The sequence below is a fragment of the Theobroma cacao genome, chromosome 4 (assembly GCF_000208745.1).
Source record: "Theobroma cacao cultivar B97-61/B2 chromosome 4, Criollo_cocoa_genome_V2, whole genome shotgun sequence".
NCBI classification, from domain to species: Eukaryota; Viridiplantae; Streptophyta; class Magnoliopsida; order Malvales; family Malvaceae; genus Theobroma; species Theobroma cacao.
In genome coordinates, this window is record NC_030853.1 from 26167259 (window position 1) to 26184826 (window position 17568).

General features: G+C 32.3%; 1 long non-coding RNA gene and 1 pseudogene across 1 annotated transcript; both read left to right on the top strand.

The window, feature by feature from the left end:
- Positions 708–13785, top strand: LOC18602703 (annotated as a pseudogene).
- LOC18602704 lies at positions 4340–13101 on the top strand. The gene is made up of 8 exons (XR_001927346.1): positions 4340–4624; positions 4755–4816; positions 4964–5029; positions 10163–10278; positions 11222–11299; positions 11454–12256; positions 12348–12448; positions 12572–13101. It is a non-coding gene; the product is annotated as an uncharacterized LOC18602704 (long non-coding RNA).

Below are 17568 nucleotides of genomic sequence, written 5' to 3' on the forward strand. Positions count from 1 at the left end.
TTAGCCATGTAGTCCCTACTTTTTCTGGTTTTGTGATTCAAACGTAATGGACTCTACATGACAATCACTTCCTATTTCTCTATATTGGTGGCGTAATGAATACTGTACATGAGCCTGTTTCCCATATAATATATCCTGTTATGTTTCTTGATTTAATTCTTAATTTTTAGGAAAAAAAAACCTTAACCAAATAGATGAGCTGCCCAACATGTAGAGGAAAGTAGGAATACTCATCGTTTATCGAGTTTGAATTCTTCTCAAGAACATCTCTTGGAAGGAAGGCGTAGTGGCAGACAGAATGCAACTTTTCTAAGTTTCGAGCAACATTGTGTTACAGAGAGGAATACAAGGCAGCAAACTGAGCAATCAAGTAAAACCCCAACCAAATTTCCAGTCATATACCCTGCAGCTGCACTGTTACAAGCTCCCCTCCCCTCCGTTCAGTTTCAATAAGCAAGGGCATTAAATTCAAACCCTAGCGACCCTGCAAGTAAAAGGTTCTGAAAATTTACTTGAGACTTGAGACACCATCATAAGCCTTGAAACCGAAAATAGACCACAACTTGAAAATTTTGAAATTGTCAGAGGAAATGGAATTATCATGTAAGCCAGATTTTTTTTAAAAAAAAGTTCAATTAATCAAATTTTTATCTTTGAAAGATCCGGATTATTTCTCCATGAGTAGATAGGCCAACATCAACAAACATATGTTAAATACATTGTGTAGAGAAACAAACACATCTGGTAGGAGGCAATGTTATTCATTGACAGCTAGTTGTGGAAATTGCAAATTGAATAAGGCGCTGGGTTCTAGGAGGTTTAGTGTTGCTGGGGCTGATATTTTTAAGGCTTGGTCTGTTTTGAAAAAGAACCCCGAAGCAGGTGTTGAAGCAGCTTACCCCCAAATTGACATTGATGATGCAGTTGACACTCCTCATCCTGTCACTGCAAACTTAAGGTTTGAAGGAGGGAAGAAAGTGCTGTTCTCATCAAGATTAGGGAATAGAAAATGGAGATGTTATGAAGAAATCAAAGAAAAACTCATGAGCAAGGTCACAAAAAGAAAGAAAAGTGTGAAGAAGAAATCTCGACGGAATACCAAGAGGAGCAGCTGTGGCAGTGAAAATTGGATAGTTAACCGTTCTCTTTCTGAATCGGAATTTGGTAATCCCTGCAAAAGGGCTTGATCATATAACACATGATCAATGTTTAGTGAATTATCGTGTACAACCGTTTTACACACTATTAGTGGGGACTCTGTGTTTGGAGTCTTGTGTTCTAACAGTGTAGAATGATGATTTATGGACATTGAATCTTTTCCAACACGGTTGTTTGAGTGGAAAGAGAATTTTGGGAGGAGTCTTTTAGAATGTTCATTGCATTTTTTAAAAACAAATCCTTTTAGAATACAAGCTAAATTGAAATACAATGTTAACAATGGACATTGTATTTCCAGATCTAAATTGAAAAAAAGATGAGAGTAATCTGAACAATCGGCATCAGGCAATTAAACACAAGCTTTGTGGATTTTTAGAAAGACAACAAGTAAGAAGCAAACACCCTTATTTATTGTCCTCACCAGGTAGCATCTCAACTGCCAACTCTATCCGTCGGGTTTTCTTTCTTTCTTTTGCTTCTAGCATGCTAAATATAATGTTTTTTCTTTTACTCTTTGTTCAATCCTCAGGTAGTTGCAGTTTGGCTCTGTAAATTTCTTGTTGTAAAGATACTGTTTATGAAGCTGGGAACAGCAAAACCATGCAAGTATGAACGTTTATGTACTTCCAAATGCAATAAATATTGCTTTTTGGATTAGGAGGTTCAACTTGCTCTCAGAATTGGCTATAATATTTGTATCTCAGCAGGCTTGCATGGACCATGGTTTCTTTTACCTTGTGAATCATGGCGTGGAGGAAGAACTTTTTAAGGAAGTTTTGGAGCAGAGTAGCATGTTTTTTGCACTCCCAGTCGAAGAGAAGATGAAATTGGCTAAAAAGAATCACAGAGGTTACACAGCGCTCTGTGCTGAAAAACTCGATGCTTCTTTAAATACCAAAGGTTTTTTTTTAATTAACGTTATCTTTTTCTTCTTATTATTTTTTCACTTATTTTTTTCTTAAGTTGCCTGTTCAGTGATCGTGTCAACGAGTTTGATGTGAGATACTAGTGGAATTACCCAAGATTTTCCAATATCGAATACACAGAAACACTGAGCCAAAAAAATACACAGAAACCAAAAATGAACTTGCTTACTGATCAGGATCTTTATGCTTTTGATTTTGAATTCTTTTCCTATTCTCTGTTTGTGACCCATTAAATGGATCTACCCATTTCAGTAGAGTTACTTTGCTTCGTTTCTTCCCCGGTTTACATATATGATGTAAGAATGAACACTTGTGACTGGTTGGAAAACAGGTGACAGTAAAGAGAGTTTCTATATTATTCCCTTAGCAGATAACCTCAATCAGTGGCCTTTAGAAGCTGCTATGTATTGTATGGTTATCTTATGCAAAAACATCTTGTAAAAGTTGCCCCAAATTTCTTGATTCATCCTTTGTTTAGATAGTTTCTTCATATAATCGGATGTTTTCTGGCTTGGAAATTTCAGAAGATCTGCCATCTTGGGGAAGCACAATGGAGACTTTACCATAAGAAAGTGCTGTGAGTCCCCTACTGTTTATTTACATGTTGGCATTTATGGTTTTCTGATGAGAATAAAAATTTCTCATTGATTATATTTTGCTTGGAAAATTGAATGAGATACCTCTGCCAGGACAATATTTTGGTGGCAGAAGTATCTCAGAATTCCAGCTTGTAGAATGAAAAGACTGCCAGATTTACAAGGTGCCAAATTTGGTGCGTCAGGTGTGCTAGGACAAGATTAGTTTCTTTAATAGCCCTGGATTTGAAATTGGATGAGGATTTCTTTGAGAAGGTGGGAGCACCGAAAGAACCAATGGCATTCATTCGCATATTACACTATCCAGGCACAATAGCACTGATTGGCTTCTTTATATTTGTTTTAGTAATTGATTGATGTGAAGTTTTTATGGAACTTCTTTTTTTTCTTTTACTTTTTTCTTTTCTTTCTTCATTAATATTTTGCCTTGCACATGTAGATATTTAACAAAACTTTCCCTTCTAGCGAAGAAATATATGGATAAAAAACAGATGATGAGAAGTTGAGAGCCATAAAACCTTAAAAGATGACATTGTGTTTCTTAATTTTGATGTTAGGGGACTTGGACTCATCTAGTGAAGAAATATATGGTGCTTCTGCTCATTCAGATTATGGGATGATCACTCTTCTGGTGACTGATGGTGTTCCAGGGCTTCAGGCATGTTTCCTGTCAATAATATGCAACCCCTAAATTCTGTCAACATCTAAGATTTACAATCTATTACATTTAAAAGATAATTTTATTAAAAAAAATTCTCTCTTGACAAAAAATATATAACTAGAAAGAAGCCATACGTATATCGACCCGACTATGAACATTTTTATTGTTTCACGATCGACTAATTCCTTGATAAGCACACCATGAAAGTCACATCTAAGTTGTTAGATTGATTGACAATATTCTATAGTTTAATTTCCACACTTGAATCTTTTAGAATAGAACTTAATTTTCTTTTACATAATCCTAACTTTAGATATATGATATAACAAAGATTTTGTTTTCAAATGTGAATGTCTAAAACCAAATTTAAGTAGGATGATGTTCAATTTTTTTTAAAAAAAATGGTCAGTTATGTTAAATTGGATTTAAATATTATAAATGATTTGAAAATTATAAATAAAAAAAAATAAAAAACCTAATATCTCGATGTTAAAAAGTTAAATAAATTAATGAAAATATTATTAAAAGAAAAAGTTCAGAGAGAAGATTAGTCATAATTTTTTAATGTATAATTTCACTTTAAAATTGAATTTGTAAAACATCAAAACGTAATAGTGTAGAAAATTTGCATGTCTGAAAGAAGATTATTTTCATGAATTAACTGAATTAATAAAGTAATTATTTTTTCTTGCCTATAAAATAAACAATCTTATTTTTTTTAACTTATAATGTTATTTTGTAAATTATCCTTACAATTAAAGTGGCCTAACATTTTCTATTTTTATTTTTCTTTCTAATAAAATTTTATTGATTTAAAGAGAATTTTAAAAAAAAAAAGGTGAAAAACCAATTCTAAAATGAGAAATAAAGAAGCAAAGTTTTCTTTTTTTAAGAAAATGATCAAAGTCGGTGAAACTGATGTTAGTTGACCGGTCAAACCAGAAAAATAATATTTAATCCTGAGGCTAATTGACCGTTACATAATATTCCTTCTTCGCGGTGTGTTTGGAGCGTCAAGGCACAGAGCCGACTATCCTCGCCTTCCCCTTAGTCATCTCCTTTCTGAAGCTCCACGCTTCCCACCTTCTCTCCTGCGCGTCGCCAAGCCAAACGCTATCCTTCTCAAGGCACCACCACCGTTGAGCCGCAGCCGCCGCTTCAGTCGAACAACCTCCTCCGCGGTTAACACTTCTTCAATTCAACAGCATTCCTCGACGAACGCCAGCGACGAGTCACAGAGAGCTTCCAATCTCACATTTCAACAAGCCATTCAAAGACTCCAGGTTCCAAGAACTACGACTACTCACATTCCTTTTTAACTATGTTTTACACTGGTATTGTTACTATTATACTTTGTTGTTTTAAATAACTTGTTAGGTACTAAAATAGGTGTAATTGTTGCTAATTTCGTAGGAATATTGGGCGTCGGTTGGATGTGCAGTGATGCAATGGAGCAACACATAGATAACCTAATAGTAATGGCCTAATTTCATTACCATAATTGTTTTTACCATTATATTCTTCTACTTTCCATTTTGGTGAAAAAGCATTTTACGCGGCTGATTTTTGAATTCTTGTCAATCGCCAGTTTGTTTCATTAAGATTTTGTTTGTAATGATTAGGTTGGAGCCGGGACTATGAATCCTTTGACATACTTGAGTTCTCTGTCCGGTACCATGGAATGTTGTGTAAGTATATGAAAGCAAGTTTCTATAAGTCAAAATAATTTCTTATACATTGGAATGATTCTTTTTGATTTTGAGTCTGTCTTTTGATGATTATTTGTTGAGAACACTTATCTATGTGTGCTTTATGCATGAGCTTAAATATGAGGGGCCGGTTAAATATGTCATTGGATGTTTCAGGTTCTAGTTGTTGGCCTGAGATGCATCGACTTTCATCCATTTTTATTTATGTTTTCTTCTGGTTATTTATTTTGTTGTTGTTGTTGTTGTGCATTTTTGTTTTCTTTGCACAATCATCCATGAGAACTTTTCATTCTTACTAGTGATGGAAAATGCAAAGTTTGAAGAAGCTTCTCGGGTTAGCTTATTTAAATTTTATTTTTTGAAACTCATGATGGATTTGAGTGGTTACTTAGGGTGAGAATCACTTTGTACTGTTTTAATATATAAAATAAACTGTAAGGATGTGAGCATGTGGATTTCTTATTATACATTAGGTATAACGGTGCCAATATCTATTGTCTTGTTATGTGGTGCATTCTTATGATTTAATTGAAGGTATGGTGCAAAATACATATTGAATATATTTGTCATGGTACTCTTATTGTGTAATAAAAGCATAATGGTGTTTATTTAAACATATACTTTAATGTGTTAATTTGACATTTCGATTGTACATAAAGGTACAATAGTGTTAATTGAGAATTCCTTTTATTTGATTGTCATGATTGATTTGGTTGGTTAGCTTAAGGTGAGAACCACTTTGTGGTGTTTGGAGAAATAAAAAAACGATAAGGTGTGGGCATTTGGCATTCCTATCATACATTAAGGTATAATGGTGCCAATATGTAGATCTAACATTTTGGTTTATAGTGCATTCCTATTTTATCATTGAAGGTATAAAGGTGTAAACTAGATATTTAAAAAGACATTTAACATGGCATTCCTATTGTGCAATAAAGGCACAATGATGCTTATGTGAACACATAGCTTGATGTGTTAATTTGACATTTCGATTTTAGGTTAAAGTACAATGGTGTCAATTGAGAATTTCTTTTGTTTAATTATCATGATTGGTTTGGTTGGTTAGTTTAAGGTGAGAACCACTTTGTGTTGCTTGGAGAAATAAATAAGCTAAAAGGTGTGGACATTTGGCATTCCTATTATACATTTAGGTATAATGGTGCCAATATGTAAATCTAATATCTTGGTGCAAAATAGATATTTAAAATATTTGACATGACATTCCTATTATGCAATAAAGGCACAATGGTGCTTATGTGAACATATGCCTTAATGTGTTAATTTGACATTTCGATTGTACATTAAGATGTAATGGTGTCAATTGAGAATTTTTTTTGTTTGATTATCATGATGGATTTGGTTGGTTAGCTTAAAGTGAGAACCACTTTGTGTTGTTGCATTCCTATTGTGCAATAACGGCACAATGGTGCTTATGTGAACATATAACTTAATGTGTTAATTTAACATTTCGATTGTATATTAAGGTACAATGGTGTCAATTGAGAATTCCTTTTGTTTAATTATCATGATGGATTCGGTTGGTTAGTTTAAGGTGAGTACCACTTTGTGGTGTTTGAAGAAATAAAAAAATTATAAGGTGGCAAGTGGCATTCCTATTATACGTTAAAGTATAATGGTGTCAATATATAAATCTAACTTCTGGATGTATGCTACATTCCTATTTTACTATTGAAGGTATAAAGGTGCAAAATAGATATTTAAAATATTTGACATGACATTCTTATTGTGCAATGAAAACACGATAGTGCTTATGTGAACATATAACTTAATATGTTAATTTGACATTCCGATTGTACATTAAGGTACAATGGTGTCAATTGTACATTAATGTTTTGTTGTCATGATGGATTTGATTAGTAAGCTTAAGATGGGAATTACTTTGTGGTTTTGGCAAAAGAAAGATACTATAAGGTGTATGCATTTGACATTTCTATTATACATTAAGGTATAATGGTGTTAATATGTAAATCTAACATCTTGATATATGGTGCATTCCAATTTTACTATTGAAGATATAATGATACAAAATAGATATTTAAAATATATGACATGGCATTTCTACTATGCAATAAAGAAACAATGGTGCTTATGTGAATGTATAGTTTGATGTATTAATTTCTCATTCTGATTGTACATTGAGGTATAATGGTGTCAATTGAGAATTCCTTTTGTTTCATTGTCATTATGGATTTGGTTGGTTAGCTTAAGGTGGGAACCACTTTGTGGCATTTGGCGAAAGAAAGAAACTATAAGGTGTGCACATTTGACGTTTCCATCATACATTAAGGTATAATGGTGCCAATATGTGAATCTAACATCTTGTTATACGGTGCATTCTTATTTGACCACCAAAGGTATAATGATGCAAAATAGATATTTAAAATATTTGACATGACATTCTTATTATGCGTTAAAGGCACAATGGTGCTTATGTGAACATTTAGCTTAATTTGTTAATTTGACATTTTAATTGTATATTAAGGTATAATTGTGTCAATTGGGAATTCCTTTTGTTTGATAATCAAGATGGATTTGGTTGTTATCTTAAGGTGAGAACCATTTTACGGTGTTTGGCGAAATAAAAAAACTATAAGTTAAGGGCATTTGGCATTCCTATTGTACATTTAGGTATGATGGTGTCAATATGTAAATCTAATATCTTGATATATGGTGCATTCCTATTTTACCATTGAAGGTATAATGGTGCAAAATAGATAATTAAAATATTTGTTATGGCATTCCTATTGTGCAATAAAGGCACAATGGTGTTGATATAAGCATATAGCTTGATGCGTTAATTTAATATTCCGATTGTACATTAAGTTACAATAGTGTCAATTGAGAATTCCTTTTGTTTGATTATCATGATGGATTTGGTTGGTTAGCTTAAGGTAAGCACCACTTTGTGGTGTTTTGAGTAATAAAGAAACTATAAAGTGTGAGCATGTGACATTCCTATTATACATTAAGATCTAATGATACCAATATGTAAATCTAGCATCTTATGCATTTCTATTTTACCGTCGAAGGTATAATGGTGCGAAAGAGAAATTAAATTTTTGACATGGCATTCCTATTGTGCATTTATTGCACAATATATACCATGATGTGTTAATTTAATATTCTGATTATACATTAAGTTAAAATCGTGTCAATTTAAAATTCCTTTTGTTTCATTGTCATGATGGATTTGGTTGGTTTGTTGAGGGTGAGAAGCACTTTGTGGTGTTTGGAGAAATAAAGAAATTGTAAGGTGTGGCAAGTGGCATTCCTATTATACGTTAAGGTGTAATGGTACCAATATGTAAATCTAACATCTTGATATAAAGTGCATTTCTATTCTACCATTGAAGGTATAATGATGCAAATAGATATTTAAAATATTTCACATGACATTCTAATTGTGCAATGAAAGCAAGATGTTGCTTATGCGAGCATGTAACTTAATGTGTTAATTTGACATTTCGATTGTGTATTAAGGTACAATAATGTTAATATTGTAACTTAATGGTGCAAATAGAATTCCTTTTGTTTTGTTGTCATGATGGATTTGGTTGGTAAGCTTAGGGTGGGAACCACTTTGTGGTGTTTGGCAATAGAAAGAAACTATAAGGTATGTGGCAAAATAAATGTTTGATGATTATATCATTCCGATTGTATCAATGTTTGGCAAAATAAAGAAACTATAAAGTGTGTGCATTTGACATTCCTATTATACATTAAGGAATAATGGTGTTAATATGTAGATTTAACATCTTGATATGTCGTGCATTCCTATTTTACCATTAAAAGTATAATGATTCAAAATAGATATTTAAAATATTTGACATGTTATTTCTGTTGTGCAATAAAGGCACAACGATACTTATTTGAATATATAGCTTGATATGTTATTTGACATTCCAATTATACATTAAGGTACAATGGTGCCAATTGTACATTGTCATGATGGATTTGGTTGATTTGCTTAAAGTGGGAACCACCTTGTGGTGTTTGGAGAAATAAAGAAACTATAAGGTGTGGGTATGTGGCATTCCCATTATACATTAAGGTATAATGGTGCCTATATGTAAATCTAGCATCTTGGTATATGATGCATTCTTATTTTACCATCAAAGATAAATGGTGTAAAATAGATATTTAAAATATTTGACATGACATTCTTATTGTGAAATAAAGGCGCAATGTTATTTATGTGAACATATTGTTTTATCTGTTAATTTGATATTCCGATTGTATATAAAAGTACAATGGTGTCAATTGAGGATATCTTATTTCTAATCATGAACAAAAAGAGTTATTTCATTGGCACATGATAAATATTTTTGCACATTGGAAAATTTTAAAATTTTTTTTATTGAAGAGAAGAATTTGAAACTCATGATAGATTTTAGTGGTTGCTTAATATGAGAATCACTTTGTGTTGTTTAGAGAGATAGAAGAAATTTTAAGGGTGTGGACATTTGGCATTCCTATTATGCACAAGGTATAATGATGCTAATATGTGAATCTTATTTTGTCATATGGTGCATTCTTATGATTTAATCCAAGGCATTATGGTGCAAAATATATATTGAATGTATTTGACATGACATTCCTCTTAGGTAATAAAGATACAATGGTGCTTATATGAGTATATACTTTGATGTGTTAATTTGACATTTTTATTGTGTATTAAGGTCGTAACACGCTGTCTAAAAAGAATCCACATATTGTGGAGATAACATTATCCTTTCTAAGTAGCTGATTAAAATGTTATCCATTTTTGTTTTTTTTGAAAGAAATAATCTATAGTTAATTTCTTGTTCAGATTTTGCATGACTTCTATCAATGTGTTGTCATCCATATAATATTTATCAGCTAATTGATAATTTGGAGTTCTTTATCAAAGTTATGTGGAGCCTAGCATCGGGACAGATGATAGTTGTTAAGGGGAAAATCCTAACAGGCTCCAATGCCACACTCAATTTCAGATCTGTGCGATTTATTGAATAGATCGTGTTTGTGATTTTTTAATGATTTTTTTAGCTTCTTTTGCAGTCATTTTCCTTTTCCTTTTCCTTATTCCCACCTTTCCTTGATTAATTTCAGGTTATACTAAAGCTCAATCCAGGAAATTCACAAGACCTCTTTTATTCGTAGCCTTTCAGCATTGAGTATTTGGGTGACCTTTTCTTCACATCTTGATATGCATTGTTTCATCCTATGTAAATATTTGTTCTTTCTTGTAAGTTGCTAGTTGCCATAATTCCTTAATGTTGCCTTTATTTTATTAATTTTCTTGTGTGTGCTAATCTTATACATGCTGGTTATCTTTATGGAACTTGATCTGGTTTGTAAGATAGCTTCCTCCTTGTATAGTATTGGACCGAAAATAATGAAATAGTTATCTTTTATGTTCTCATAAGCTGACAATTTAATTTTTTCAACTTTGAGCTTTGGCACAATAACTAGATTTTTGCTTAGATGCATTTGAACTGCACATTTAAAATGGTAACCATTTTTATAATGTAAAAGCGCATTGCCTTGGAAGCTTTTCTCTATGTCTGCACTTGTGGAGGTGTGTGCAGTTTCTAGTAATTTTATGCCTCCAAGATACTGACCAATTACTGTTAAACATCAATAATTTCTTTATATGTTTTTACTATATACTTGTTACATTGCCAAGAACATCCTATAATTTTTGATAAATTGGTTGGTTTAATGATGCTCAAAGTTAGGCACCATCTTCTATCCCTTCAAATTTAGAGGTCTAGGACTTTTATTGGTCTTTGATCATCCTCATTCTTAGTTCTTTTAAGGAATCAAATGGTATATAATTGAATAAATTATTTTTGACTTACTGGATACAACATATAATTTAATGTGAATGGTCATATATAATTGTATTCCAATGATTATTTTACAATATGCACATGCGTGAAATAGGTATTGATGTGAGTGAACATGATATATGGTTTGTCAAGGACAATTGGGACAGTCTGGTAATATGATCTATTTTCATGGTGTCTTGATGTGTATATATGTTTTCCAATCTGTATAGTTTTATGTAATTTTTTGTAAAGCCAGCTTGCTTCCTAATTTTGAGCACTTTAAAACCATGATATTTTTACGTCACTTTGCTATTATTGACCTCACGCATGCTTACAGGTACTTGGTGCATGGGGTTTGGGCTGGGAAATCTGGATCGATGGGATGGAGATCACACAATTCACCTACTTCCGGCAGGTTTGTTCTTTGACACATACGTGCTGAAATGTATGTTTTTTTTCTTTGAAAGTTGCGACTCTCACTCTCAGACTGCATTATGTGGTTTTATCCTGGTTTTCCAAAGTTATCCAAATTTCATGAACAATATCTTTCATCTCTCTCTCTCTCTCAGGCTGGAAGTCTTCAGTGTACTGAAGGAAAGAAAAACTTTAAGGAAATGGAGTATTGGTGGAATTTACGTGCCATTATTAAATAAAGTACAAAAAAGTATGTATATATTTAAATATTATTGTGATTCTTTAGTGGAATGCAAATTTAATATTTTACTTATGTATGAGTAGAGGAAGAATAATAGAAGAAAAAAATTGAAGTAAAAAGAGTAGTTGAAAGATCTAATTGAAAAGAAATAATAAGTCGAGAAACAAAATTGTGATTAGAAAAGTTTAGAGGACTAAACTGAGAATGATGAATAGTTGAAGGGCCTAAATTATAAAGGTTGAAAAGTTTGAGATTAAATAGTAAATAAGAAATATTGGAAGACTCATATGCAATTATGCCATTCCTAAGTAAATTGAATATCATGAAGTGTACATGTGAAATTAAAATGCAACTTGGATGCTGAATGGCCGGCCAGACCAATGCATAGGTTAAACAATAGAAGAAATGGGTGGGCGGGGCGGACAACACAAGGTTGTCCCCCCCACCATGTGTTAACAATGGGCGGACAACAAAAGGTTGTCCCCCATGATACAAAGTAAAGAAAAAAATGAGTGGAAAAATATGTCAAAGGATTAGATTTATGACTAAATGCTGTGGTAAAACACGGGTGAAGTAGAGAAGCTTTCATGCCCTTGAACTTACAATATTGTAAAGGTTCTTTCTGGAGAAGTGGAAGGAAAAGTTGCGGGGAAGCTGCCCAACCCGAGAGCTAACACCAGCACACATTGAGTTGGTAATTTGATTTGTTTTACAAAGGTAAGAATGGTGATTATAATTGAATTTGTATTAATTATTTTCTGGCCGAAGGCATAAAAATAATAACTTTACGATAGTATTAATTGAATAGGTGATGTGGATTGCTATGAGGATGATGAGATAAAAGTAAATTGCAGGTAATCCTACCAAGTTTTGTAGCCGTACCAAAGGCAACCTTGTCGAGTTTTAAAGGTAAGGAATAAGGTTTGGAGTTATATTACTAAAGGAAAATACTGTTCAGGTTGTGACAGCAGAATATGTACAAATTGTGGTACTGGAAATGTGACTAAAGGATGGTATAATGTGAATTGGTAGGAGCTTCTCGAATTAATGCATTCGAGGTCAGAACCGAGACACACAATTCCTTGAACGCTCGGGGATGCTTACTGAGTTGTTGAAAAATCACTTGGTGGAACTAAATAAAACTACAAGGGTGATTGTTTATTGGTGAGAAATCCCACCAATTGAGTTGAGTGGAGCTTTATAGTTAAATGCATGTGGATGCATCTCGCAATAGGATATGTGCTGCCATGTTACATTGATTTATGTGTTTAAGCTTAGATGAGCATGCTTAGTCTAGAGAACAATTATATATATATATATATATATATATATTTGTATATATGCCATGCTATTGGAAAGCATGAGTTGGTAAGTTATTCGATGTGTTTGTACCTAGATGCATATGCTTAGGTCAGAATAATTATATTTTGTGATGATATTCACCCATGTCGGGTTGTGTGCCACATGGTGGCATTGAAATATTGTAATGTTATGTAATTGGGAAGCATGAGCTATTAGACATCTAGGCGAATGCATTACGTGGATATGAAATTGTTCCTGAATATGCGGCTATTAGGCTAGGAATGAGTTAGAATATGAATGTTGATGTTTGTGCAACTAGTGGGCGAAAAGTATATTGATGAGATTAAGAAATATGTATGACCAATAGAGACATAGATTTGATCAAGCATGAATGTGATATGCCGTTGAGATGTGATCACAGTAAGACATAGCAAAATGAAATGTGCACTTAGGATATTAGGATGATCCCTGCCCTTCTGAATTCGAGATGTTTGACAATAGCTATGATAGCTTTATGACTAGATATGTTACATATGTATGTATTTTTATGTGATTTATTATGCTATGATAATATTTCCCCTCATTGAGTATTAGATGATTTACTCCTCTGTTGTATCATGTATAGATAAATGAGGCTATTGATCCTTGCGTGGCTAGTGTTGTCATTTGGACGAATAAAATTTTGGCATCTGGTAGGTTCCCTCTCGTAGTGTCACTCCACTAAGTCCTCCCCGCTTCTGGTTTTGAAAATGTAGAATTTGGGATTTGTGTAGGCATTATAGTGCCGTGTATTTGTTAAGGGTTGTTTTGTACGAACCCATGATGATGGCCAACGTAGGGCCTTATGGCCACCGTGAAAATTTTATTTAAGTCAATCGTGTCCCTAGGGCTCTATTGTAAATATCGAATTTAAGTTATGAAATGAACGTGTTTTGGCTATGAAACCCATGGACTTGAATATTGTGTTAGTATTTTTTAGACTTGCTCGAGTCTAGTGGGTTTCACTTATTTGGCTCATGCATCGGTCATGACTCTTTGGTTTGGGTTGTGATAAGAATTTTTTTTATAGAAGAGGAATTCAAATTTAATTTTTACAAGCACTCAAGTATTTGATTTATTAATTGATTGATGATTTCTTTACTTAAAGAGTAAGGTTCGAATATCTTTTTCCTCAATTCAAAAATAAAAAAAATTAATTTTTACGAAGAAGATAAATTAATATAACTATTATGAAATCAAATAATCAAAAAAAATCTTTTACATTTAAACATTTGATTTATTAATAAATGTATGTATCATCTCTCAAAGATTTGTATTTTTTAAATATTTTTGTCAATTTAGTCTTATAGACTTTAATTTTGTTCAATTTAGTCTCTGTATTATTTTTTTATTCAAAATACAAAAAATCTTTTAGACTTAAACATTGGATTTATTGACAAGTATATGTCTCATCTATCAAAGATTTATATTTTTTAAATATTTTTTTCAATTTAGTCTCTATACATTTTAATTTTATTCAATTTAATATATATTATATATTTTTATTTAATTTAATCTATAATGCGGTATAGATTTTTTTTAAGAAAATTTTTGCTCGATTTATCACGTCAACATGTTAGTGTCACGTTAGTATTATCATATTATCATATCAGTGTCACATGGCACTATTACATTAATATTGACGTGATGTTGATATCATCACCTCTAACAGTAAAATTAAATGACATTAAGGAGAAGGGCTAAATTATTTTAATTTCTAAAATCAAGAAATTAAATTGACCAAAATTTGAGTATAAAGATTAAATTGATGAAAATATACAAATACAGGAACTACTTTAATCGGCTCTCTCCGGTAAAGTAAGTCACAGTTGCCTTGAGAACTCATTCAAGGCCTGAAGCTCCAAAGGCTGGTTTGGCAACATTTTTTAAGTTGTCGATATGTGCTGAGGATTATGCTGTCTTTGTAGCAATAGCTACATACTCTCTTGGTTTGATTGACAGCCAGGGGAAGGCAAAAAGGTTGACCTTTATTTTTTTTTTTCTCTCCGTCACAAAGCTTGACCATTTCATAATTTTATATTGTTCCGGGCAGAGATGAGTCAGCTACTTGGCTTTCTGTGTTTTCTTTTTCAGGTCTTGAATTTTGGGTATTCCTGTTTGCCGGAGATTATAGTTTTGGTTGTCTAGTGCGTCCTGTTTTTTCCTTGTATCTGATGAGTGATTTTCAAGCTTGCTCTGTTATCTCAGAGTTTCCTTTTGTTCTGGCTGCTAGCCATTAGATTGGTGTTTTTTAAAGTTTAAGGTTTGGGGTTTAGAGTCACATCATTCAATCTATTCGTACACAAATATGTAATAAACATAGACGGAACACGTATACATGACAAATGCCTTATATCTGTGTTTTGCATAATGACCATATAATAATAAACAACTTAATAATCAGTCAATTATATATCTACCCTTACGTATTCATGAAGGAGAAGATTGGAAGCAGATATCAAATTCTAATTCCCACACTATTATATTAAAAAGAATACAATTTGTGTGGTACTAATTTAAGACAGAGTAGAAGTTTAATATGGTTTTACACTTTCACTAATATTCCTTTGATGAATATGTCAAATGGAATTAGATACCGCACTTGGGTTAAATATAAGCACAATAAGCAAGTGGGAATCAATTTTTTATGAATAGCAAATAATGAAAAACCGAAGGATTGCTACACTGGCAGCGCAAACTGTGATGCGGTCTCCTATATTCACTGCATTGTTGGAAAAAGAGGAACATTTTGACATTCAATACGTATCGTTTAATATTCTCTTCTCTTCATTCTGTATTGGATAATACTCTAATTCTTTATTTTCTGCATAGAATATAGCATAAATTGTAGTGTGATGGATAGATTGCTAAAATCTTCAACCGAGATCCTTTTCCTATATAAATTGCCCTCACTCGCAAATAGATCACACACAAAATAAGTAGCCGAAGCCCAAAAGCAGTAGTTAGGATGGCTAAGGTTATGGTCTTAATGTTGCTCATTTTGAGTCTTAATCCGACTATTTTAACATCGGCAATAAGACATTTGAAGATTGTGGTGCCTAACAGAGGGTTTGTTCCACCTTCCCAGCCTTCACACTGCACCTATATTCCAGGAAATAAAGGCCAACCACCTTGTTACAATAATCCAGTCAAAGGTATGTTTTATATATATATATATATGGTAGGTATTTACTACCTCAGATAACCCAGTCTTTTTTCATTTCCTATTGTTTGAATTTTTGCAGATATTGAAATAGCAGAATTTAAAGTTTTAAATCTTCTTTTTTCGTTTTTATGAAACACAGTTATGATCTCCGCATTATTGTATCTGCAACAATTTTCCTTTCAATATTTCTTATTTTAACTTTACGTAAATAAATTGATATGGATCCTATTCAATCAAATCAAAAAAATATTTATTTTTTTCTGTAATTACTTGTACTTTAAAATATGATTAATGAAACAAAGTAAATAACTGAATTTGAAAATTCTTTCTGTTCTCCAAAAGTGGATAATTACACCATTTACCTTCTTTTATTGTTACATTTTAGAAGTAGTGCAGATAAACCGAACAGGTCTAAAATGTTTGGTAATAATAATAATAATAATTTGATTTTGTCCCATGATTCATTCTGCATTTATACTCTTCCAGGCGATGAAAATGGAAAAAAGTCTGGGGAATAAAATGGAAACCCCTCACTTTGGGAAAGAAAAATTCTTGCTTCTTTGGTTCCAAATTGAGTCCACATTCTCACTTATATTATATCAGTATAAAACTAATAAAGTTTTACGTTCTTTGCTATCTTTTTATTTTATTTATATTTTACTTATTCGATCTTTTGTTTTAACAGCACTAATTCCATAAATCATGCATGTCAAATTTTAAGTTAATCGGAAAAGTCGAATTATGTATTTGATGATAATAAAATTTTAAACATTAACTTTTCCCCTAACCGCATACTCCATAACGTTAGAAAAAAGGTTCTATTTTATGTTGACTTTTCATAACAATAGTTTGACCAACTTTTAAATAGAAAACTGTCTAATCATTGAAATGAATTGAAAACAGCGTAAATATTCGGTTTTTATTTTTTTATTTTTTCTAAATCAGAAGCTCCTTTAAAGATTTGTATTGGTAATTTTGCAGGCAACGACGCATGGAAGAATCCATGATAGCTATCGGCGGGATATATATTTTATCACATGTACAGAAAGGTTTAGGTTATTTTGTTTAATGTATGTCCCTACCTGTAACGACATTAGTTATTATCAATGATGCTGATGTTGTACTTCCTACAAGGAAGTCGTGCTTTGCTCAGTGTCTTGCTTTTCAAGTCAGAAGATTCGGTGTGAAGGTTTTGGTATTTTGCCAACATTGTGGGAAATCCATTCCCATTAAGAATGCTTAAAAGTCCTCAAGTGGAAATGGACCTTAGTTTAAAAAGTCTATTATTTATACTGCTAGGAAGAAATTCTGTCTGCTAGCCATTTTTCCAGTATACCAAACTTGTTATTTACTAGATCTCCTCTTTCTATGTTCAAACCACTTGAATGATGGTTCACTTATCCTTTAGATTGTGTACAACTAATTTTGTTTTTCAATGAAAAGACCTCGGTTATTCTTACAATTTTGTTGCCTTCATTCCAACAAGTTGAAACATAATAATCCAATCCATTAAAAACATGTA